We start from the raw sequence: 26,550 nt of genomic DNA, 5'->3' as shown, positions 1-26,550 counted from the left end.
GTCTATTATCCAGTTTTATAGCAAATGTTTTTACAGCAGACAGGGTTCTCCCCATTACACCTCTTCGTCCTTCACTAACCTTGTCCATGACAAGTCCTTATCAATGAGGACCCCCAAATACGGGAAGGAGTCCACCACCTCTATCCTCTCTTTCTCAACATGGAGATACGGTGTTCTATCTCTTTTTCTAGCTACCACTATCACTTCAAAGGACTTAGTAGTAGTAGTAGTAGAAACAAGCTTTATTTCGATATATTGAACATATCTTAAAAAGCATTACATGACAAAATAAAAACAATAACATCTAGATACATTCAGTAACATGATGTTCATTATTGCAGACAAACAAATTAGCCATAGATTAAGACCGTACAAATTAAACCTTGTGACGGGTACAGTAAATATTTATGGGAGACTCAAAAGCCTAGAGGATCTAATCCGCCACGCCCAACCACGGAATTTGGCCAGGCAACAAGCGAACAAGGGGCGGGGATCCGATCTTAAAATTCGTATGGCCTCCAGATAAGATCTGGTGCCGAGAGTCCTGCAAAGTGGCTTCAGCCAGTCGCGGCGAGGGACTGCATAGGCTAGACATTCAAACAGTAAATGAGGGACTGACTCAAGTCTATTTACACAGAAAGGGCAATACAATGTTGTTTGCACCGGTATTTTCCAGTTACCAGTCAATTCTCCCACTGGCAGTGAGCCCACCCTAAACTTAAAATAAAGTGCCCTATCCCAAGATTTGGAAATCATATCTATGTATGGTTCACGAAAAGGGACCTCCTTGACCAACAAAAATTCTACAGTAGTTTTGCACAGTTTAGAATTGCAGTTTCTACCATCCGTCACCCATGCCCAGTATAGATTCTTTAGGATCAGTTTGGACGGGGCAGTTCTATTAACCCAGGCATCCTCAAGGCCCAGGTCGCAGAGAAGGCACTTGACTTCTTTTAGCCAACGGACCTTATGCCAGCCAGGTAATAAGAGCAGTTCCCTTAGGCCTTCGGCATAGCTAGACAATTCTGGTACCCTCCAAATTCGTGCCCATAGGAGGAGGGGGCGCAACCTCGCCTGGTCACTTATTGGGCGAGTACCAGCATCTAAGAGAAGTGGGAGGGATGGTGTGCTATGCGGTAGGCCCATAAGGTCTTTATGGAATTTATTTTCCGAACGGGTCAGAAAGTCTACTTTCTGAACAACCCACAATTCAGACCCATACAAAGCTGCACTCACCCCCCTTGCCCTATAGATGTCCAATACAGGACCAATGGGTTTAAGTGAAGAAGTGCGTTGTTCCTTCAAAAGTGCCCCTACCACCCTCTTATGGGTCAACAATATCTTTTGATGGTGAGGTTTCCAGCTCATGGAATCACATAGGCGAATACCTAGATAATCAAACTCTTTTACCCTCTCAAGTAGGACAGAGTCCAAGGAAGGTGGGATAACAGTTTTCCTTGGAGGGTTTAAGACCAGGAACTTAGTTTTACCTACATTAATAGCAAGGCCCCTAGTGTCACAGAAGTTCTTAAAGCTAGTGAGAAGGCGTTGCAAGCCTACTGGGGTTTTTGAGATCAGGAGGGTGTCATCAGCAAATAGAAGGGTGGGGATTTTCCTACCAGCCAGGGAAGGTGCATCTGCTGGTTCTTTAAGAAGATGCTCCACCACTCCGTTAACATATAATGAGAACAGAGTGGGAGCTAGCACACAACCCTGACGGACACCCCTATTTACAGGGATACGTGATGTTTTTTTCCCCTGGTCACCCCGCCTGATCTGTGCAAAGTTGCTCTCATGTAACCTTATGAGCAAGTTTAGTAGGTATGGGGGAATTCCCATGGCTTGGAGGACACTCCACAATTGGACACGCGGGACCAGGTCAAAGGCAGTCCGCAAATCTATGAATGCAAGGTACAGACTGCCCTTGCCCAGTACAACCACTTTCCAATAGATCATTAATAGCCGGAATGTCTGTTCGATGGTCCCCGTTCCGGATCTGAAGCCAGCCTGGAAGTCCGAGAGTATTTGTTTTTCCTCGACCCACAGCAAAACTCTTCCTAGGACTACCTTGCCAGCTACCTTCTGCGTGGAGTCCAGCAAGCTGATTGGGCGGTAATTTGCGGGATCGTCCCGGCTCCCTTTTTTAAAAATTGGGGCGACCTCCGCACCCCTCCATGAGTCGGGTAAGCACCCACCCTGCAAGGCAGCATTTAGGAGTAAGGCAATAAGTCTGCTCCACTCTTCTGGGTTAGCCCGAAGTAGGTCACCTGGGATTCCGTCGGGACCCGCGGCCTTATTCGGGACCAGGCACTTAATCGCCCCCTCTACTTCCTTGGCGAAGAAGCAATTATCCTCGTTATGCTGTTCAGGACATTCAATGTGCAGCAGATCCAACGGACTGACTGAAGGACCCCCAGATAAGGAGTAAAGCTGGAAAAAATGGGTGAACCACGCCTCCTCAGTTATGTTGCATGTCAATTGGGAGTCAACGGGTTTATCCCTTGCTCTCATCAATTCCCAGAAGCCCTTCGAGTCTTTCTTGGAGCTAGCCGCCATTAGGTCATTCCAGAATTTAGTTTCGTAGTCGACCCTAGCCATAACTAGTGCCTTTTTGTAGCCTTTCCTAGCAAGGCTGATGTGACCAGGAACTTTGGATTTCACTGCTCTGATGAGTCCACGTTTTGCAGAGCGACAGGCTGAAGAAAACCAGCACGCGCCGCTCTTGGGCGCGCCTCTTTTCTTACCCCTTGCACCTGGTGGATGAATAGTGAACAGTTCACCTAGGGCCATATGTAGGTAGGAATCATTTACCGATTTTTAATTACCGAATTATACCGATTTGGTAATTAAGAATCGGTAAATAAGAAGGGGGGTATGTAGGAACATCCAGATGTTCCATATACCGAATCGGTAAATATCTGTATTTACCGATTCGGTAAATACCGACCGGTAATGCTCCATTCATTCCCATGGGCTTTGCAGCCCATAGGAATGAATGGGGCATTACCGGTCGGTATTTACCGAATCGGTAAATACAGATTTTGACAAGGGTGCAGGGGGTGTCACTTTGACACCCTCTAGCACCCCCAAAAATGGTTCGGGGGCCATGTGGCAGGCAGACCTGCCCTAAGGGCAGGTCTGCCTGTCATATGGCACAGGTGTGCATGCACACATGTGCATGCACACCTGAATCGGTATTTTACCATTAAATATATTTGATGGTAAAATACAGATTCGGTAAGGGTCGTGGGACTCAGAAGAGTCCCACCTACATATCAAAAATATCGAATAGGTATAAATACCGATTCGGTATTTTACAGAATCAGTAAATTTACCGATCGGTAAATTTACCGATTCTGTAAAATATGTGTCCCTACATACCAAAGCTCAAATACCGGTCGGTAACGGCCGAAAATACCGATTTTCGGCCATTACCGACCGACCTACATCGGGCCCTTGGTGCTTTAGTTGTTTCTATAAAAAGTTTCGGGGCATCAGAACTACTGAGACCCGGAGAGTCCAACCGCAGCTTCACAGTAGACACTATAGATTTGGCTAGTGTCATCCTTCCCTCATCCGCGGCAACCTTCTTCCATTTTAGCCGCCTACCACAGTTCGAGGGGTGTACTTCATGCGTTGATTTCCATGTGTGTAATGGTGGGATTGGGGTCATACCCTTTCAGGCGGGAGCCAGAATCAGGGCTATTGGGTTGTGGTCACTATCAGTAGTAGACAAGACCTCCATGTCATAAAAATGTGCCCAAACGCTATAGTTCAACAATATATAGTCGATCCGTGAAGTGTGGCCCACCCTGTTGTATGTATGTGCCCCTTGGGAGTCAGACTTGGATCTACCATTAGTTGCCCTAAGACCAAATTCCAGACATAGGGCATTGAGGTCTATGGCGCTCTGTGTCTACTTTTTGATGGGTGGGAGAGAGAGCGGTGGAATACCTCTCCTAGCGTCTTCTTCCCAAATATCTAGAATATCCTCACTGGCAAGTGGTTCAAAGGAACAATTGAAATCCCCAGCCAGTAGGACAAAGGAGTCAGCCTTACAGGATCCAAGCTCCTCCTCTATACCTATGTGTGGTAGCATGGAGGCTCCACCCCTTGCTCCCCTTAAATAGATGTTGAAAACTTCTAACATTTTCCCCCCATGGCATTTGATTGAGACTCCCTGTAAATCAGGTGATTTTGTGGGTATATGCCTGGTGGTCAGCCCCAGAGAAATGCTAACCCAGATTAAAAGGCCACCTGATGGGCGGCCTTTACTGCCAGGTGGTTGGGACGCAGGCACAAAGTAGGTAGTATAACCCACCCTGTGCCTTGGTTCCAAGCACCATGTTTCCTGCAAAAGGCAAATCCCAAAGGATTCAACAAAAGAGTTCCAGTCAGGAATGTCGATGTTACGTGCAAGTCCTGCTACATTCCAGCTGAAAACCCTCAATGCTGGCCCACCAACCTCCCTCGGCCCTGATATGGAGGCAGACACATGGGATTTGAAAGCGGGGCAAGTGCTTCTCGCTACGGAAAGTGACAATGAATCCTCATCATGTTCCCCCAATAGGATTTGTTTATCCTCCACCCTTACAAACTTGATTTCCTGCAGATCATGATCACTGACAGCATTATTTCTATGGCCAAGGAGGGAGACTAGTGACTGTATTGTTGGGGAGGTCTGAAGCAAGGTGCTTTGAGCATGGGCTGTCTTGTTGGTAGGGTTGCACAACACCCCATGCTCAGCCGGAGCATCCACAATTGAGTGGCCAGAAGATTTTAGTTCGACTGGAATGGGGTCTAGATTACTAGTCATTGGCCCATCTACATTGATTACTATTCCTATAGATGGACTTCTCCTGGTTAAGTTGCTCTCGGAAAACAAGGAATCACTAATCGGTGACGGCGGAATATCCTTAGCATCTTAAGTTGATCCCAGAGTATAGGAAGTCATTCTACCTCTTCCAGGCAGCCAAACCTATTAAAGGTTGATGCTCCAAGCCACGCTCTATTTGGACCTTGCCATCCGTCTCTCACCCCACCACTAGCTGGGTATCCCACCAATGTCCAATCCCCCCCGTAGTTTGAATTGGAACGAGGAGGATAGAAGAATGGTAATGATCTAACTACAATGGATGAGTACTCACCACATTTATTCCACGAACATACATGTTGGGCTGTATGTGGATCTTCGACTGATACTACGATCCAGTCACCAGGGATAGTTTTACGTGATGGGCCTATCCAGGGAACTCTACGCACCATTAGAACTTTACTTCGCAGGTGGTTAGGAATTGGTCTATTTGCATTCAGCCAGTGAATGACCTTGTTTTTAAGGGATCCATAATTTTCTTGGTGGTTACACTCAAGTTCTGGTACACCTGCTAGCACCACCACATATGGCCTTACGTCTGGGGGGAGATCAATATAACCCCCACGAAAGTTACTTATAGTTGGGGGCCCCTGAGAGATGGATCGATGAGTCTTGGTGTCGTTCAACTTCGGAGCAACTCCTTCTTTATGTGATATAGTTGGGTGTTGAATATGGTACTTTGGTGACTTAGGTAGGAGTTTGGGGGCTCTATGATCATAACCCTTCGTGCGAGGTTTAGGTATTGGCCTACTTTGGGGCAGTGATAGAGGGATAATGGTAGTTGGTGGGACGGTCAGATCAGTTTCTGGTGCACTAGTAGTTTTGCTATTGTGACAGCTAAGGCTTGCTAGGGTCAAGATACTCTTTTCTACCTCTAAAAGATGATTCTCTATCCGTGCAAGTTTCAATTCTAACGGAATCAGAAGTTTTTTTAGAGTTTCCCAAACTATTTTCAGGAAATCCTCTTTCCCCTCTCCTTCACCTAATTGAACCCCGTTGTCCTCTTTTGCGGGGTCTATCTCGATAGTGTCCAAAACTGGGCAAATCTCATCTACACTAGGGAGCTCCTGCACTGGGGAAACAGCCCTTCCTACTTCTCTGTGTGTGGGCAAATTTCTGCCAATAGGATAGTGTGCCCTAGCAACTTTAGCCTTCTTACGTGAATAGGCAGATCTTATGTTACGTTTTCTTTTGTGTACTGTACCCTTTGTGTTTGTATGTAGACAGTTCTCCTGCATCTCAGTAAGCAATGGAGTATTGACAGCAGATGGACCGAGGTCAAGTTCGGTGACAACACTAGGAAGATTCTGGATGGAGTGCTGGTGGGAAGGGCCAGAAGATGGTAATAACACAGGTGATGGGGTTGGGGTGTAGTGAACATCAACCTGCGTTTTGATGAGTTGTGGGTTGGAGGGTCGCTCCGGGGTTATTGCAGTCGCTATATGGCCTAGGGATGATTTTTTAGACAGGGCAAAGTCTTGCGACAATCTTCTAGCTGCCTCTAAGTCTAAGGAAACACGGTTTTGCATTTTAGTGATTTCATTATCTATGGCAGTGTTGGTTCTAGTAATAAAATCATCAAGCGTTCCATTCAACATCTTACCACCCTTTGCGGCCTTACTTCGACTTGCCCGCGAACACATGTTCCTAAGGGAAGTTACCAAGCACTAATTACAGTTAAAAATAGAAAAGATAGTACAAAATGGGACAAGGAAGACGAAAAGGATAGGGCCCAGTCCAGACTCTCTAGTCCTCGAACGGCCTCAAAAGGCCCGCCCTTTGCCCGGGCTTAGCCCCGGCCTTAGTCCCGCGCGCGTCCCGCGTGCGCGTATTATGGTGTGTTTAAATAAGTAAAAGAGTGGGCGGGAAGAGACACCAGGTGCGCTGGGTTGTTAAAGTGCGTTGCCTCCTGGGTCTTGCAGTCCCGTCCCCTGCCGGCGTGCTGGTTACAATCCCGGTGTTCTGCTCCAAAAGTGCTTCGGCGTGTGGCAGTCTCTCTGTTCAACGTGCAAAGTGGCAAGAACGGCAAGCGGCCGCGAGCCCTAAGTAGCCTGGCGCTGGGGGGCGGGAAGAGACACCAGGTGCGCTGGGTTGTTAAAGCTCGTTGACTCCTGAGTCTCGCAGTCCCGTCCCCTGCCGGCGTGCTGGTTACAATCCCGGTGTTCTGCTACAAAAGTGCTTCGGCGTGTGGCAGTCTCTCTGTTCAACGTGCAAAGTGGCAAGAACGGCAAGCGGCTGCGAGCGGCGCCCGCGGAGCGGGGGCGACGAGCCGTAAGTAGCCTGGCACTGGGGGGGCGGGAAGAGACACCAGGTGCGCTGGGTTGTTAAAGCGCGTTGACTCCTGGGTCTCGCAGTCCCGTCCCCTGCCGGCGTGCTGGTTACAATCCCGGTGTTCTGCTCCAAAAGTGCTTCGGTGTGTGGCAGTCTCTCTGTTCAACGTGCAAAGTGGCAAAAATGGCAAGGACTTAGTGTGGTTTACCCTCAGATCAAGTGAGTCCATGAAAGATGCATACGTGGATATCAGATGTTGAAGGCCGCACCCCATCCTGGCAATCAACACCACATCATCTGCATATGCCAGGATGAGTAGGAATTGCAAGTTAAATATTGGGACATCTTTTGTAGTCTTGGTAAGGGCTTTTTCTACTCCATATGTATAAATAGAAAAGAGAATTGGAGCTAGGATGCATCCCTGCCTTACTCCTCTGACGATTTGAAATAAGCGTGTGCAGCCTCCATTTTTAGTGTAACGTACCGAGGCCATAGCGGTAGAGTACAACTGCCTGATAACATTTAATATTGATTGATCAACTCCCATCTCGCTCATGATAGTCCACAGCTTTTCATGGACCACACAGTCGAACTCTGCCGACAGGTCCATGAAAGTCATGTATATCTTCCCCTCCTTCAAACTGGTGTATTTTTCTATGATGAGTGCCAAGTTCAAGCACTGATCTACGGGGCCCCTTCCCTGCTGGAATCCATATTGGGCCTGGATTAGGATATTGTTTTCCTTGGCCCATCCCTCTAACTTAAAAAGGAATAGCCGGGCAATAACTTTTGCTGCTGTGTCCAGAAGGGAGATTGGCCTGTAGTTTTTTGGGTCGGTCCTGTCCCCTTTTTTATAAATAGGGACTATAACACCTGCAGACCAAGATTGAGGGGGACCGACTCGGATTATGCTATTCATCACGTTTGTTAATAATGGTGCCCATAGGTCTGGTTTTCCGTGAAAAAGATCTAGAGGCACACCATTCGGTACAGGGGCCTTGCCTGACCTGCACGACATCAAACTTTTCCTTACTTCCATGAGTGAGAGGAAAGGGTAGCCTGTTGGCCTTGTTCCATGTTAACAAATGGGGGTCGGGGTGTTGGGGCAAAATATGCTCTCAAAATGGGCAACCCATGCTTCCTCATCTACATTATTATCTAATGTAGGATCTACAGAGTTTTTAAAGTCCGGTGCATTTATTATCCTCCAGAAGTCACAGGTATTACCCATTTGTGCTGCCTTTTTAAGATCCACCCATATTTCTTCTTTTATTGCCTTCTCTCTATTTCTGCTATTGAGTTTATATATAGCCCGCAATCCCGTGATTTCATCTGGGTTTCTGGGTCTGCTTTTCAGAGAATGCATCAACGCTCTCGTTGCTGCTGAGCAAGGGAGTCAAACCATCCCCTTTCGGGTCTCTTATTAATTTCTTTAGTACGCGTAAGAGTCAGTTTTGCCTGCTCTAGGAGATCACAGAAGGACTTCACCATTTCTCCTGCTTCGGTCTGTGGATCTAGACAAACTGCTTTATTGCTAAGTGAGGTTTGATAAGAGCAATATCCGTTTAAATAAATTGGATCAATGGACCATGTCTCCTGGAAGCAAACAATATCATGGTCTTGCCATATTTTCAGCCAATTCACCTCGCTCAATTTTTGGGAAATGCCCGCCACGTTCCATGAGGCTATCTTTAGGAATGTTTTATTGGGCCCCTTGTGTAGCTCAGTTAAAGAAGGAGTTATTTAAATGGGACACATCCTGAGCCCCTGACTCTCAGAGTTAGTTTGAGAGATTTGCGGGGGTTGGTGTAGTCAATCGCACGCTTACAGGTCAGTTAAAGGGGCAAATCAATTTTCAAGAGTTAAACTTTGCATCCTAGAGGGGTCCCCTGTAGTCTTCCATGGGCGATTCTCTCTTTGGATTAAATTGGTCCTTTGGATTGGCAGATAACAAGATTCATAAAAATATAACGGTAGCACAACAATATCCAAATTTAATATGGTACAATTACCCAGGTGCAATTACCCAGGTGTTCCAATATATAGCTGACTATGAATTCATTATTAAAATTGAACACAACACAATCTCCTGCCATTTCCTTTTTTGCTGGGCCCACCCATTCATCAAAGGTGTGTTCCCTAGAACCAATACCAGGGGGGTAGCTATCGGGGAAGATGGGGGGTCTGTGATTGACTTCGTGGTTGACCGACATTCGCCATTTCATTTCTTTGGCGATCAATTTGATTGTCTGGTCCCATCTCTATGCCAGAGTTCATTCGGTGGGAGGTAGTGAGTAGTTTATTATATTGCACATACCACTTTCCTGTTTCCGACATGCTTGGCTATTGCTAGTTTTACTCGAGGCAGCACTGGCGTTCTGCTTTGTAGATCCGGGTGGAGCATTACTGCAATTAGAAGGTGGGCGCTTCCCCTCACATCTATACTACCTGGGGTGCTTTGAGGTTGAATCTCTTGATCTTATCTACTTCTTGCCCATGGTCCACTTCTTCCCCATTGTCCCTTTCCCTATGAACACCATTGTCCCTAGTAGCTGTTCATTTTTTTCAATCTGTGATTCTAGGACCAGTAACTTCCCTTCCATCCTTGTCAATGTAGCTATAATAGGATTCAACATTGTGGCTACTAGAGTCTCCAGTCAATGCCAGATATCCTCATTTGTCAAAGGGCCAGTCGATATAGGAGCTAGTGGCATAAGTTCTTCTTCCTGTATATTTTGGACAGTTTGCTCCTCATCGCGGTTCCCTCTTAGTTTATCTTTATCTTTAGCTTGACTGGGTGCCTTTGCAGGTTTTTGGTTATGTGGGCCTCCCCCTCTTTTTCTCTTCCCTGTTTTTTCTGAGATGCTTCCACTCGCCTTTTTTCCCCCTGAACCCCTGGTGGATGTTCTGGTCTTTGTTGCCAGTGCCGTTTGGTTAGGCCGTATCCCCCCTTCTCCTTCACCTTCTACGTCCTCCCTCTGAGTTTGCGGTGAGTGTTGCATTAGGGTAAGGGAAGGTAGCTCAACCCTAGTGGTGGAGTTTGTTTGAGGGAGCAGCTCCAGGGATAATCATTGTTGTGTGATCTCTATTTCATGTTCCAAAACAGATGTGGCTCTGGTTAGAAATGAATCGAGTGTTCCCACAATTCCATGGCCCCTACGTCTACTCATCATTTAACAAGCAAGCAGTTCCTATGCAGTATATTTACACTTACGTTATCACTACTCATTGAGTTGGCAATAATGAAAGTGAAGCGTATAGCCAGTACCTTGCTAATTGTAGCAGGGATTTAGAGGGTAGGCCCAGCCAGCCTTCTCTGGGCTCCGATGGGCGTGGATGGGCCCACCCTTGGCCTGGGCTTTGCCTGGGTACATCCCTGCGTGCGCCCCAAACTGCGGGTTTGCGTTGGCGCTTTATGCGTGTCGAGAGGTCAGGGGCGGCTGGGAATTGAAGTCCCCTCCTGCCGTCACTCCCGGTCAGCTAGTCCGTTGTGCAAGCGGCTAATCCAGTTGGAGCTGTTATGACACAAGATAAATGTGAGCCTGTCGCTTTGTATATATAACTGGTCAAAACTTCAATTAAGAAACTTTTTCCTGTTCCAGCTTGACTACTGATGTACATTAGACTAGGTTTAAACAATGAGCATTGGCGTTCTATTTTTTCATGTTGCAAACCATGTTGTATCTGTTTTGTCACTTGTAGATATATTTCTTATGTTAAATGTTTAGTTCCTCTAAATTTTCTAACTGAATAATATCCTTTTGTGCTTGTTGCATTGCTGTTTCTACTTCATTATTGCTATTGCTGCTCTATATTCAATAATTGGTTGTCCTAGTGGATCTTGACTCAGTGGACCCGCACTTTGACTGTCTTGAGAACTGTCTCTAGCTATTTTAGCTGCAACAGTAGTTTATTGTTCAATCTCATCATTTAACATTTGTAGATAAGTTGGGAAGATTGTGCATTGAATGCCATCTTTACATGCAGTAAAAGACTCTTCATAGCAGTCAAAATCTCCAAGTAATTCCGCTTCAGTACACCAAGGCTTTAACAGTTGCAGAAGTGCTAAATAGAAAAAAATCCCCTTTTTTCTGGACTTTCACAACTGATTTTTTGGTGGTTAATAAGATTTCCTTTGACAAGTTTTACCAAACATCCATCACATCCAATTACTGCATATTTTTCTTGATTCATATTTTCTGCCACATTTCTTTTAAAGCTGTAATGTTGAAGTATTTCATAGAGACATGGTTTTTCCAGATGTGGACTCCTTTTGGGATAGTACGTATCTAACACATTAGTTTTAACATATCTGTACTTTCTGGCTCATTCAATGCTAAGTATTCAATTTCTTGTAGAGATTTCAATACTATATTTTGTGTGGCAGCAAGACCTAGACTTACCCAAATGATTCCTCTTGACTTTGAATATAAACTGGCAGAGCTCAACTGATCCGAACATTCATAGGATCCAATCGCTCGATGGAAAAGCATTTTCAAGTTAAAGCTGTACAATTTCTTGCTAAAACTCTTTTCCTGTGAAATTTCTTCCCACATTTCTTTCAACTCTGCCCTTTCGGATTTGATTATATATGACGTAACATAGCGAGCAACAGCAATTGAAGTTTCCACAACATATTGAATATCAATATTTTCACTCCACAATGTCAAAATCACTGGATTGTAGTCATTAATATACTTTGAATCTTAGGTAGTAAGTTGTATGCATTCTTCAGGGATTTTTGAGTTATTGTATGCCTTACTGCTGACATAAAACTATTTACTCTTCCTTTAAAAATTATTAGACGTGGGAATCCAAAACGACATTTTATATAAAAGTTTTCCTTTTACTTGTATTTTCATCAACAATATTTTCCACATTGATGACTTTGAAACTGTAAAACTTATTGTCTCAAGCTGTTTTCTTCTCCTTTTGGAATGGCACAGGTAACATACTGTTCGTTAAAAGACAAAACACTTTCATCAGTATCAGTTCTAAATTTTGGTCTATTCTTGATCCATAATAGCATGTGTATATGAGGAGCACATCTGGTTTGGCACTCCTTTCTCCAAAAGAAATGAGTAACTTCTCCAAGAGGTGGATTATTTTTATTGCAGATAAAATACATCATCGCTTAAAACCTATGGTTAAAATATCTGCAGGATCTGCAGGATCACAGGTTCCGAGGAACAGACCTCTACAACTGTCTTCAGTTCGATATTTTTTACATTTAAATTTACTTCTTGTAAAAATTAAAGTAACTTGGCCCAAGTATATTCAGTACAGCTAAGTTTTACAGACCATGTAGAGATAACTAAGTTTCTTAACATACATTTTAGTTCTCCATGACGATGATACCAATACTCATTATTGAACCTCGTTGACACGCCATCAAATTAATTAACCGAATTTCTAAATGATTATCTCTTTGTTGAACTTTGTCCATTAATTCATTTGCAGAAACATGTGTAAGATTAACTCCTGTTTTTAATATGTGGTTCCATGCATATGAAAGTGCAGACAAGTCACTGTCAAACAGAAGATGAAATATATATGGAATGCACTGTCGAAATCTTGGATCTTCTGAGTACAATCATGTTGAGCGGTATTCTGAAGCTGGAATCTGTACTGTTCGTTCATCATATCGACCACCATCTCCAGTGGAGAACAGCTGAGGAAAACAATGAGCTTCTACTTTTTTTCAAAATATTTTTTATTGCCAGAGGTAAGTCAATATTTACAGTCATACACTCAGGCAAAATGCATAAAAAGAAAAAAATAATGAAAATATAAATAATAATATAGGAGAGAGAACATCGATTAAATGATTAAATCATATAGCATACTGTGGTATGGCCTAAGGCCTGCTTTGTACCCATGTTATGTTAGCATGGCTTGTTAGAAGTTTAAACACCATTTTACTTTTTGCTTCTTTTGCACATGAAACTGCATAGCTGTTTTTGTAAGTTAGCCTTCACGAAGGTCTACACATGAGAAAAGGTTGTGTTTTTGACACATCTAGACTAACATTGTGCCCTTAGTCTGCACAGTGAGTGCTGAATCTGTCAAGGTTATCAAAACATGTTAGCTGTTTTTCAACAAGTTCAAGTAACGCTTTCTAGAAACAACAATTTGGCAGCAGTGAGCCAACTACGATTCTGGTGTCCTTATTATCACACACTTGCCATGATTTCACACACTTGGAAGATTTTCAGTTTCCAGGGATGCAAAGAGCTTTGGCAGATCTGAATGTGATTCACTCTTACTCAGCGGTAAAGTCATGGGGTCCCCCTAGCAAGCCTTCTTTAGTTTATAATACATAGTTCCTATATAGGGAGGGTGCTAAACTAGGCGCTATAGGACCTGTTTTCACCATCATTGTAATATGATTTCTCCTTTTGTATTTTATGGAATTGTAACCATGCTGACTGCTTATGTTGGCTAAGATACTGCACATGAGTTCACGTCGTTAAAATAAATCTTTTAACCTTACTGTGTCTCTAATTTACTCCTGTTGTGGACTGGTATGAGAGTATAACGAAAGAGTGTTCTTATTTCCCACCATTCCATTAGGACTTAGTTGCATGTTCTAGGTTATCTAATCATTGGTTACTTTGCTATGGGAACAAGAGCTAATGTAACACTGATGCTAGCTGGTTGGGATTTTTCTAGGTACTGAGGTGAGTTTCTGGTACACCACAATTCACTGATGCACAGTTCTGTGTGTGAGCAGGATCCTTGTAACATGGCGCCACCAACGATGTGGTCCTATTGTGAGACACTTTATATCAGTCCAAGATCCCCTTACTATTGTTTCCAGATGACAGTGGTGACGAATAAATCTACCTATAGTTACATAGGTCTTTTCAAGCTTGATAAAATAAAACAATTTTCTTTTTAATTACTACCCAGTTGTGATTTTTATATTGCATTGTACTTATCTATCACTGTGTCAATATGGCTGCGGTTGATATCCCAGCACACAGTCGCTTGGCTGTGTGGAATTATTTGCAGGATTTCTTATTTTCTTTGGAAGGACAGGCAGTGGTTTTTGTTGTATCTGCTGACATGAGATATATGTGGATGATTGTCGCACGCTCTCATTAAATTCACACTGATTTAAGACGGTATGTGTGCTGCTCTGCATTAATACCTGCTAAGTATTGGTGAACAACTTTTAATTATGGCCTAACAACACATGGGCTATTAGGACTGCAGTGCGCACTACTTAAATGAAAAAACTTTTGAAAAAAATTCTTGAATATTCAAACCATTTCACCAATGATATACAATGTCATAACATTTATTTAAATCATCTTCAGATCATGAACATAAACATTATTCATACAATGATTTCAAATTTCAATCATGTACATTAATATTTGCAAATTTGTCTGAACCACCACCCAATGCATTTCGGGACTTCTTTGTCCCTTCGTCAGGGGTTCCAGTAGTCAACTGCAAAAGCAACAAGGAAACAATATAAAACGATGCCATATCGCATATTATCAAATCAATCATCACAATACATCAACATGAAATGTATGCTGAAACGTTCACATGGATGTTTTTTAACCAACACTACAACATTTTCCACTGGTACAATCTAAAGCACTGAATGTATAATCATATGTGCACAGACGTGAAAGTGCTCATGCTTAAAAATTGCCCGGCCACCAAAGGTGAAAACATGACAAAAACGTACCTCGCAAATATGTGAAAACTTAGGTCTGAAATGAAAATAAGTCCAAAGCATCACTTTAACCAATCACGGCGAGGTGATGAAAAATAATACATCAATAACATACTAATACCCTGCTCACCTTTTAGAACAGTACTAAGACTTAGTCCAAACAACCAATCACGTGGTCAGATGCCGACTCTAATAAAAATAAAGTATCTGTAATCAGTGACACAATCCTACTGCAAGCGATCCATAATATGTGTAGTACCCGCCCACTGCTCACCTCTATCGTAGCAGGAAATCACAAAACCGAGAGTCCGTCAACTTAATCCTCGGTGCCTAAAGGAACGTAAAGGTAACATCAATACCTTTGAAATATTAGCCGCTCGTTGCATTGCCAAAACAAACCCTCCTCGCATACCTCTTAGGCGCGCCGAGTGCCTTCCAAACTCATCCGCCTGGCTGTCTGATGTACTTCCGTGTCATCGTTTACAGCTTATAATGATCACTTCCGGTTAGACTCCCATCATGAATGTTGAAAACAGACTCTATCTGACTACAACAGAAGAGTTAAGGAACTACACAAAAAACGCTAGTATACACGCGAGTGTGAATGAATGGAAATTCACATTTATAAAAACATAATTCTTCGGAAACTCCCACGTGCTGAGAAGACGGTCATCACTAATAACGATTACAAAATACTGGGAAACGAGCAGCGTATTCATAATAAAAAACTTTATCAACAAACACAAAACGCACTATGTGAATGTGACATAAAGAGAGTGACAGAAAAAAAGGGAGAATGACTGAAAAAAGAGAAAAATTAGTGAATTAAACTAAATAAATCCCTGCCTGCTATTTACAACTTAGAATGAATTAACATAAATAAAGGGAGAATGACTGAAAAAAGTGAAATAAACTAAATAAATCCCTGCCTGCTATTTACAACTTAGAATGAATTAACATAAATAAACCTGCCTACTATTTACAACTTGTGCGTTCACAATATGTATACATCAATGTCATTCAGCAAACCCTCTCATTTGATTGCGATATGTAGTGTTGCCATGTGTTCTGGAGTGTGTATCTGTGGGATTCGTTGAGGCATATGAGGCTGTCCTCCTGCCCTTGTATTAAAGAAAACAGCTGAATTCAAATTTATCATTAAGCCCCCCTGGGGTCAAAGTTTGTAATTTTTTGATCCAGAAAGCCTCTCTCTGGAGGAGTGCCTGGTCATTGTCTCTACCTGCATACCGAGCAACTGCTTCGATGATCTGACATTTCATCTGCGCAATGGTGTGTCTCTGTTCGATCCAATGTACTGCCAATGGAGACGTGCGGTTTTGATTACGTATCCTACTCTTATGCTCTGATATTCGTATTTTAAATTTCCTTGTGGTTTTACCAACATATAGTAGCCCACATGGACATTTGATTGAGTAAACAACGAATTCAGTATTGCAGTCAGACGTGTGATATAATGGGATTTTTTCACCAGTTCTGGGATGTAATAACGTGGTCCCTAATATCATATTATTGCAATTGTTGCAATTCCAACATTTCGTAGTACCACGGAATGAACCACTTTTTAGTTTGGCTTTTGCTGGTTTTGTTAGAAATTCTTTAAGATTTTGAGCTCTTGAATATGCACATAATGGTTTTTCACTGAACAAATTCCCAAAATCCGGTTCCACTTCCAACAGTTCCCATCTGTGCGAAAGGATCTTTTTAATGTCTCTCGAGGCTGATGAATATTTTGAAACAAAAATCATCCGGTTCGTGCTGGTTTTTTCTTTTTTAGTCAATAAAGAGCTTCTTGTCATGTTGTTTACTTTCTTCAGTTGTATGTCAAGTATGGGTTCTGGATATCCTCTTTGGATGTATCTTGCCTTTTGTTCCATTAATGATGCAGCACAATCAGTTTCATTAGAAGAGATACGTTTGATCCTCATAAATTGAGATGTAGGCAGATTGTCAATTAAATTTTTTGGATGGAAGCTGGTGTATAACAATGCATTGTTTCTATCAGTTGGTTTCTTAAATAGCTTAGTTTCTATGGTTTGCTCATTCAATTTTACCACAACATCCAGAAACGAAATTTCATCATGATGAATCATAGAGGTAAATTGTATCCTCGGATCTATTTGGTTGAGACGAGTGATATTTTTCACAAGTGAATCTTCAGAGAGACGCCAAATTAAAAAAATGTCATCAATGTAGCGTCGAAAGAACACAAGACCTTCTTGCCATTGTGAATCCAACATTATGTGGTCATGTTCAAATTTTGCCATGAATGTATTGGCATACATGGGTGCCCCTGGAAAACCCATGGATGTCCCGTTCATTTGGTTGTAGAAGACATCTTGCCACTCAAAATAACTATTCATTAAGCAGAACTCCAGTAGTTTAACAGCTATTCCAAAAACTCAGGAACACTGGATACTATGCACGATAGATGTCGTGGCATTATATACATCTATTCCACATCAGTCTGGTTTGGAAGCAGTCGAATGGGCACTACTCCAAGAAGAAGGAACAGACAGTCAGAAATGTTTCGTGTTACAGCTACTGGAGTTCTGCTTAATGAATAGTTATTTTGAGTGGCAAGATGTCTTCTACAACCAAATGAACGGGACATCCACGGGTTTTCCAGGGGCACCCATGTATGCCAATACATTCATGGCGAAATTTGAACATGACCACATAATGTTGGATTCACAATGGCAAGAAGGTCTTGTGTTCTTTCGACGCTACATTGATGACATTTTTTTAATTTGGCGTCTCTCTGAAGATTCACTTGTGAAAAATATCACTCGTCTCAACCAAATAGATCCGAGGATACAATTTACCTCTATGATTCATCATGATGAAATTTCGTTTCTGGATGTTGTGGTAAAATTGAATAAGCAAACCATAGAAACTAAGCTATTTAAGAAACCAACTGATAGAAACAATGCATTGTTATACACCAGCTTCCATCCAAAAAATTTAATTGACAATCTGCCTACATCTCAATTTATGAGGATCAAACGTATCTCTTCTAATGAAACTGATTGTGCTGCATCATTAATGGAACAAAAGGCAAGATACATCCAAAGAGGATATCCAGAACCCATACTTGACATACAACTGAAGAAAGTAAACAACATGACAAGAAGCTCTTTATTGACTAAAAAAGAAAAAACCAGCACGAACCGGATGATTTTTGTTTCAAAATATTCATCAGCCTCGAGAGACATTAAAAAGATCCTTTCGCACAGATGGAAACTGTTGGAAGTGGAACCGGATTTTGGGAATTTGTTCAGTGAAAAACCATTATGTGCATATTCAAGAGCTCAAAATCTTAAAGAATTTCTAACAAAACCAGCAAAAGCCAAACTAAAAAGTGGTTCATTCCGTGGTACTACGAAATGTTGGAATTGCAACAATTGCAATAATATGATATTAGGGACCACGTTATTACATCCCAGAACTGGTGAAAAAATCCCATTATATCACACGTCTGACTGCAATACTGAATTCGTTGTTTACTCAATCAAATGTCCATGTGGGCTACTATATGTTGGTAAAACCACAAGGAAATTTAAAATACGAATATCAGAGCATAAGAGTAGGATACGTAATCAAAACCGCACGTCTCCATTGGCAGTACATTGGATCGAACAGAGACACACAATTGCGCAGATGAAATGTCAGATCATCGAAGCAGTTGCTCGGTATGCAGGTAGAGACAATGACCAGGCACTCCTCCAGAGAGAGGCTTTCTGGATCCAAAAATTACAAACTTTGACCCCAGGGGGGCTTAATGATAAATTTGAATTCAGCTGTTTTCTTTAATACAAGGGCAGGAGGACAGCCTCATATGCCTCAACGAATCCCACAGATACACACTCCAGAACACATGGCAACACTACATATCGCAATCAAATGAGAGGGTTTGCTGAATGACATTGATGTATACATATTGTGAACGCACAAGTTGTAAATAGTAGGCAGGTTTATTTATGTTAATTCATTCTAAGTTGTAAATAGCAGGCAGGGATTTATTTAGTTTATTTCACTTTTTTCAGTCATTCTCCCTTTATTTATGTTAATTCATTCTAAGTTGTAAATAGCAGGCAGGGATTTATTTAGTTTATTTCACTAATTTTTCTCTTTTTTCAGTCATTCTCCCTTTTTTTCTGTCACTCTCTTTATGTCACATTCACATAGTGCGTTTTGTGTTTGTTGATAAAGTTCTTTATTATGAATACGCTGCTCGTTTCCCAGTATTTTGTAATCGTTATTAGTGATGACCGTCTTCTCAGCACGTGGGAGTTTCCGAAGAATTATGTTTTTATAAATGTGAATTTCCATTCATTCACACTTGCGTGTATACTAGCGTTTTTTGTGTAGTTCCTTAACTCTTCTGTTGTAGTCAGATAGAGTCTGTTTTCAACATTCATGATGGGAGTCTAACCGGAAGTGATCGTTATAAGCTGTAAACGATGACACGGAAGTGCATCAGACAGCCAGGCGGATGAGTTTGGAAGGCACTCGGCGCGCCTAAGAGGTATGCGAGGAGGGTTTGTTTTGGCAATGCAACGAGCGGCTAATATTTCAAAGGTATTGATGTTACCTTTACGTTCCTTTAGGCACCGAGGATTAAGTTGACGGACTCTCGGTTTTGTGATTTCCTGCTACGATAGAGGTGAGCAGTGGGCGGGTACTACACATATTATGGATCGCTTGCAGTAGGATTGTGTCACTGATTACAGATACTTTATTTTTATTAGAGTCGGCATCTGACCACGTGATTGGTTGTTTGGACTAAGTCTTAGTACTGTTCTAAAAGGTGAGCAGGGTATTAGTATGTTATTGATGTATTATTTTTCATCACCTCGCCGTGATTGGTTAAAGTGATGCTTTGGACTTATTTTAATTTCAGACCTAAGTTTTCACATATTTGCGAGGTACGTTTTTGTCATGTTTTCACCTTTGGTGGCCGGGCAATTTTTAAGCATGAGCACTTTCACGTCTGTGCACATATGATTATACATTCAGTGCTTTAGATTGTACCAGTGGAAAATGTTGTAGTGTTGGTTAAAAAACATCCATGTGAACGTTTCAGCATACATTTCATGTTGATGTATTGTGATGATTGATTTGATAATATGCGATATGGCATCGTTTTTATATTGTTTCCTTGTTGCTTTTGCAGTTGACTACTGGAACCCCTGACGAAGGGACAAAGAAGTCCCGAAATGCATTGGGTGGTGGTTCAGACAAATTTGCAAATATTAATGTACATGATTGAAATTTGAAATCATTGTATGAATAATGTTTATGTTCATGATCTGAAGATGATTTAAATAAATGTTATGACATTGTATATCATTGGTGAAATGGTTTGAATATTCAAGAATTTTTTTCAAAAGTTTTTTCATTTAAGTAGTGCGCACTGCAGTCCTAATAGCCCATGTGTTGTTAGGCCATAATTAAAAGTATCTGCTGACATGGCATACCTGTTTGAGTTGTTTTGTTCATTGGTTAGGTTTCCTGCGGTTGATGCTGTTTCTGATGTATTTCACTCATACACTCCATCTGCCGTGCCTGCAGTGTACAATCCATATAGGACACAGGAGGTTCCGATTTCTGTTTGGCAGCATGCCATTTGGTTTAATGGCGCCCTCCCACACGTAATAACGGTGGTCAGAAAAGGGCCGTTGTCAATAGTAGGCACTTCTTGGCCTGTTTTAGCTGTTTATTACCCGCATCCTAATGTGCCGCGGTTGGCAGCTCCCAAAATGATACCCCTTTATAACTCTGCTGTAACAGTGACAAGGGATCTGGTTCATTGCATTTCCTACAACCTCCCAGGTGGGGCCCTGGGTGGTGCAGTGCATCCAGTTGGGGCGAGCGGGCTAAAGCTTAGTCCCGTCATGCTTAATGCGGTCATGGGCAAGCGTCCCCAGGATAAGGATGAGATCCCTTTTTGGCTTGCCTAGAAATTCGACCAACTGGAGGCAGTATTCCAAACTACCACTCCTGTGGAAAAACACAGGATACTTACAATTAGTTTGCAGAAAGACTTAGTGCCGAACTTAAATGACTGTACAACTTAGGGTGTGATTTTTGCAGCAGTCTATACTAGGTGCTTTGGCACCCCGCGAATGTCTGTCCTGCCCTCCCTCATTAAATGTGTTCAGGATGAACACTGGCCGGAGGCGGCTGTGGAGTTGAGAATGCGACTCGCGGGAGCATATGACAAGGTTCTTCATCTCGTCCTTGCAAATGTTAGGGGAGATGTGGTAAGTTTCCGGGTGTCTATTGCTTTGCGCGATGTCCCTGACGCTGACAAACCCCGTCAGTTACCGAGAATTATTACAGAGGCTTATAAGACCGTTGGCCGTAATAGTTTGGGTGTTTAGCCTTTTGCTAAAAAACAAATACAGCAGCAAACTCAACAAGCATCATCTGATAAAGATGACCACCCAAAAGTTCTGAACAAAAAATTGGGGTACGAACAAAAAACAGGGGTCACGTCCTGCTTCACCTATACCTGCCTCTACTGAGCGTACATATGAGTTGCGCGACCACACTATTATTAAGTCACCTGATAGATTTCAGGTTCCTGAACAACGTTCTCCTCACTCTTTGCGGGAAACATCGGCCTCACCCACTGGTGGAGGAGGCGGTGGCAGAGGTCGAGGTGCCCAACAGAGCCGTGAGCAGCCTCGCAAGGCTGCCGAAAAAGGCAAGCAAGACGAGTCACTGCGACAAAGACCCAAGTTTCAAAAGAAGAAAGTTGCTGCGGTAACATCGAGATATGCCACAGATAGTGAAAATGCAGCTTCGGATACAGACATGGGCGCTGACACTATTGGACAGTGCGGCGGAGATTATCATAGTGCGAGAGGCCCTGCGTCCAGCACTGAAGGTGACAGTTGTAGTTGAGACGGCTGACACTAGAGTGGCTCCCCATGACAGGCTTTATGAAATTGTCCTTGTAATTGAAGGTGACATAGAAAGTACCATAAAAGGGGTATTTTGGGAAAATCTGACTACTACCTATGATATATTGTTGGCGGAGGTCGACTGGCCCCCACCCTTTGTCTTAGCTGCTCCCCAGGCACTGCATTTTGCAGATGATTGGGCTAAGGCGCTTGCGCCGGCTTTTTACTATACTCACTGTGGATGAGACAAATTTTCCCCTCGGCATGAGATTCCTTTGCAGTCCATGCCACAGCCTTAACCCCAATACCCCATGCGGCAAGAAGCAAAAGCTTCTGTTGCAAAAATCCTTGAACAATTGGAATATCAAGGTGTAATTGAAACGTCTGTGTCTCCGATGAATAACCCTCTTTTTACTGTGACCAAGCCGGATGGCTCGTACCATTTGGTATTGGATTACCACAATTTAAACTCACATTGTCGAACGTGCGCGGTGCAGAATTCTCACAGTTCTGCTCTTGTGGATAGTCTTGTCCGTAAAAGGTTTAAAACCACACTTGACATATCCAATGTTTTTTTTGCCCACAATCTGTCCCCACTTAGTAGTCAATGGACAGCTTTTACCAATGGTGGCAAGCAGGGCCAATTTTGCCGTTTGGGTATGGGCTACAAGAACAGTCCAGGCGTCTTTGCCAACCGCGCTGTCTCTCTCTTGGAGGGGATCAACACAGATGCATGTTCGTATTTGGATGACATATATCTCACAGACGACGAATTATGGCCGCATCTGTGCCAAGTGGACCACATAATTTGCAATTTTACGGATTTTGGTTACAAATTTAACTTTGCAAAATCTCACATTGCAGAGTACACAGTGTTGTTGCTGGCCTACGAGCTCAACAATGAAGGTAGAGGTTTGGCCCCTCACTTCCTGGAGAAATGCGCACTTTTGCAAGATCCCACAACACTGAAAAAACTACAGTCTTTACTGGTCTTTTTAAATTTCGGGTGTACCTACATTCCCGAATATGCCCAGCGTATCAAGCCTCTTTATGCTTTGATACAACCTTCTTTCTCCAAATCGAGCTGGCTGCCTGAACATTCAGCCATTTTGCAATCATTGCAGGCTAATCTTCTAGAATCTGAATTCTTGTTGACCCATGATAACCACACCAACCTGGTGATCAGAATCATACCAGGGGCGGTGGGTTTCACGTACCTCACTTTTAATGAGGGTGAAACAGTCCCTATCGCTTAAGAGTCACACTTGTACACTTCGGCTGAGTTGCGATTTTCCACTGCGAAAAAGTTTTGACAGCAGTGCAAATGGTGATTCTTAAGGAACGTGCACTGTCGCAGGGAAAGCGCATTTTGGTTGTTACTCCGTATCCTGCCTTGGAGGCAGTGACAAAAGCCAGTGTACCAAATTCCAAAGCTTTGTACCCGCAGCGGATACAATGGGCCATGTCCTTGACATCTCAGATGTCACGTTCATTTTGATTCCTCACTGCAGACTCAGGAGTTCTTGCAGTATGAATTTTTTCATCCTGCACCTCTGACTGTGCACCCACTTGAGGATTTCCGTTGTATCATTTACACTGACGGAAGCACGCAAGCGGCTACAGGTTCAAAGCACGCATATTCTTCGGCCTGCGGAATTGTGATTGGTACTATGGTGGATGGTGAATTCAAGTCCGATGTCGTCCATACACAGACAGCTCCGTGCTTTGATGCTTGCATTGGAGTACACAGACCCCCGTTTGACTACTCTTATTGTGACTCTTACTACTCTGTTCAATCATACAATGACAATCTACCCTTTTGGACTCAAAATGATTATCATGACTCCAAAGGTCGCACAATAAAACATAAAATGATCTGGGTTTGAGTGGCTGAGCTTAAAGAAAGGCTGCCACTTGTCTTTGTAATTCATACTCTGGGTCACCAGCGTGTTGGTGTTCACGCTGTTGGCAACTGTCTCGTGGGTGAAGCTGCGGAGACAGCAGTTGCAACATATGCAGTGGCAGCGGTTACACGTTCCAAAAGTAAGATTGATGATGACATCTTGGCAGCTATTGCTGAAACAGAGAAGGGAGGTAATTACCCTAGAGGTTTCCCTTCTAAATACTCTTATCATTTAAGTCCTGATAAAGTTTCTTATGTGCGAATTAACGATGTTGGTGACAGGTTAATACTCAACGCGGACCACAGGCAGACTTTGATTACAGCAGCACACCCTGGGGTGGCCTCATCGCATGCGGGCGTGTCAGCCACTATTTCTCTTCTCCAGCAATGATTGGTGGCGGGATTTGTACAAACAGACGCGTTATTATGTCCTTCAATGTGGCATATGTCAGCAAATTAAACCTTCTACTGCTGCACGCCCGCCCCAAACTCAGTGTTACATATCTAATAAACCACTTGCGTGTGTTTATTTAATTCACTGCGGTCCATTCTCCTCTGATACTACGTATAAGTACATCTTAGTAGCAGTTGACTCTTGCACGCGTTTTGTTTGGTTGTGGCCTCAGAGGAGTGCTGATTCCAGAACTGTCGCAAGGGATTTGCGTGTCTTTGTGGGAATTTTTGCGTGTGGTACCTTACATTCGGAGCAGGGTCCAGCGTTTGCCTCTAAGGCGTACAAGGATGCCATGGCTTCATTGGGGGTCCAGGTCAAACTTGCGTCTCCATACCGACCTGAGGGTAATAGTGGAGCAGATGAACCGTGACTTGAAGCTATCCTTGACAGCTAAGGTTTTAGGTTCTGGCCAAGACTGGCGATACCACCTCAGTAGCTTTCAGCGTGCACTAAATAATCTCCCTAGAAGGTCTCTGGATGGGCAGACCCCATACGAAATGCTCTTTGGCATCAAAATGTTTTTCCTGGACCTTGATGGTCTAGACATGGCGGCGGCAGCCGCATCCTTTGAGGTAGATGAACATTCTAATGTTTTACAGAACCTACAAAAGACCAGAGACAGTCTTGCAAAGGAACACTTGCCCTCCACATCTGATACTGCGTTGCAGATTCCGGTAATCAGCTGGCTACCCCAAGTTGGAGAACTGGCCCGAGAGAAGATCGAGAACAAGTAGGAATCCGGCCCCACCTATCGAGCTCCAGTTCCTGTGCTTGGCGTGCCGGGTACAAGAACAGTCATTTTACCTCCTCTTCCCGGGCGAAAGGGGAACAGATACATCTCCATTGACAATGTCAAGCTATCCAGAGTGGCCGATTCTTCATAGTATGACTCCTGCCGTTTTGTGTCCAGCAATGGTGCGAACCTCTGTTTTGGTCCCGATCCTGCCATCGGGCCTGATATTGTCATTGAAATGAATACAGTTGTGAATCCTTTATTGAATTCAACTGCTGGTGATCCTCTTAATGATACTAAATATACTTACCCTACAGACTTGTCTACGCCTGACTTGGAGACTTGTGTGGCTAATCAATCCCATTTTTCATTTGACACTGGCTCTACAGCATCTAAGGCCCCTTCAAAAGTTTCGATATTTGCTACCTGGTTTAAAAGACATTTTTTGATTCCACCTTGGACTTATATTTGGCTAGTGCTTTTTTCAATTTTTTTATCCATGTCCATCGGATTTGTGGTGTATTTTCTTCATTTTATTAATGGACACTACGTTCAAGAAAGAACTTCAATTAGACTGATTGATGGAACTTTGGCCCCCCACTCTTCTTCGTACAAAATAAAGAAGGACCAGACTTTTGTGAGTATAACTGCTTGGCCCGTTTCAGATGGCATTGTGTGGGATGCAGTAAAGTTCCAGATACATGGTCCCACAGAGGTTATTAATGTTCCCAATGTACTCCGTGTTTCTATGGGGGATGTGGTTAAACAGAATAATTCGCTCTGATGATTGGGACGTCCAGGCCGTAGAGGCTTTATTTTCTGATTTGAAATATTATGCTGCCTTTGATGCTGAAGATTTATATTTAGAATCTGCGAATTATGGTGATTTGTACTGCTACCAGCATTTTGGCAAACACTTTCTACATAAGAAAAATTCATTTCGAAATGTGGTTAACTACACACAGTGGGAACATTGTCCTGCACCTGTTGAAGTCAGCTCCAAAACTCTTTTGAAAAAGTTGTCTTATTTTACTGATTTTAATCAATTAAACCCGAATGCATTTTATTTTAGGTTGACTGAGAAGTCTTCTTCCAAGGTTAGACTTACCCACACCAAAATACTGTATTAAAAGTCTTTTATTGACCAGTTGGCTGTTGAGGGCTATGAGCTGTGGAAAGATACCATGTATCTTAAATCTGTTTGGGGTTCTAAAAGTTGGCAAGTTCAAGGCACTGAGGATTTGCATCGTGCATGTCTCATCCTGAACCATATGTTGTTTCTGAATACTATTTCACAAACCACCTGCTTTGGATTGGCTACTTCTAAAAAGTTAAGTGCTCCTTCATTTCCTGATTTGGGTGAATACCCCCATTGGAATAATTTCACCAGTACTTCCCTTAGTGATTACCAAGCCCTGTTGAGTAATTGCACTTTTAATGTTTCCAGCATTCCAGCATTGACCCCGAAGGTTGGTTGCTATGGCAAAGAAGTGCAGATTCCTGCCAGCACTGTTTTCTTGGTCTGACCCCTAGCTATTCAGATGTTAGAGTAGATCCCCGTTTTCAGAGTCAACATTCAGTCACTACCTAATCTGTAGGCAAATTGTGTCAGAATTGGCTCAGACACTCAACCTCAGCGTCAGTTAAATTGCATTTGTCCAAACTGACTGACGCAGCTGATTTGAATGATTTTG

The sequence above is a fragment of the Lissotriton helveticus genome, chromosome 1_1, assembly GCF_964261635.1.
Source record: "Lissotriton helveticus chromosome 1_1, aLisHel1.1, whole genome shotgun sequence".
Classification (NCBI taxonomy): Eukaryota; Metazoa; Chordata; class Amphibia; order Caudata; family Salamandridae; genus Lissotriton; species Lissotriton helveticus.
This window is presented reverse-complemented; position numbering follows the sequence as displayed.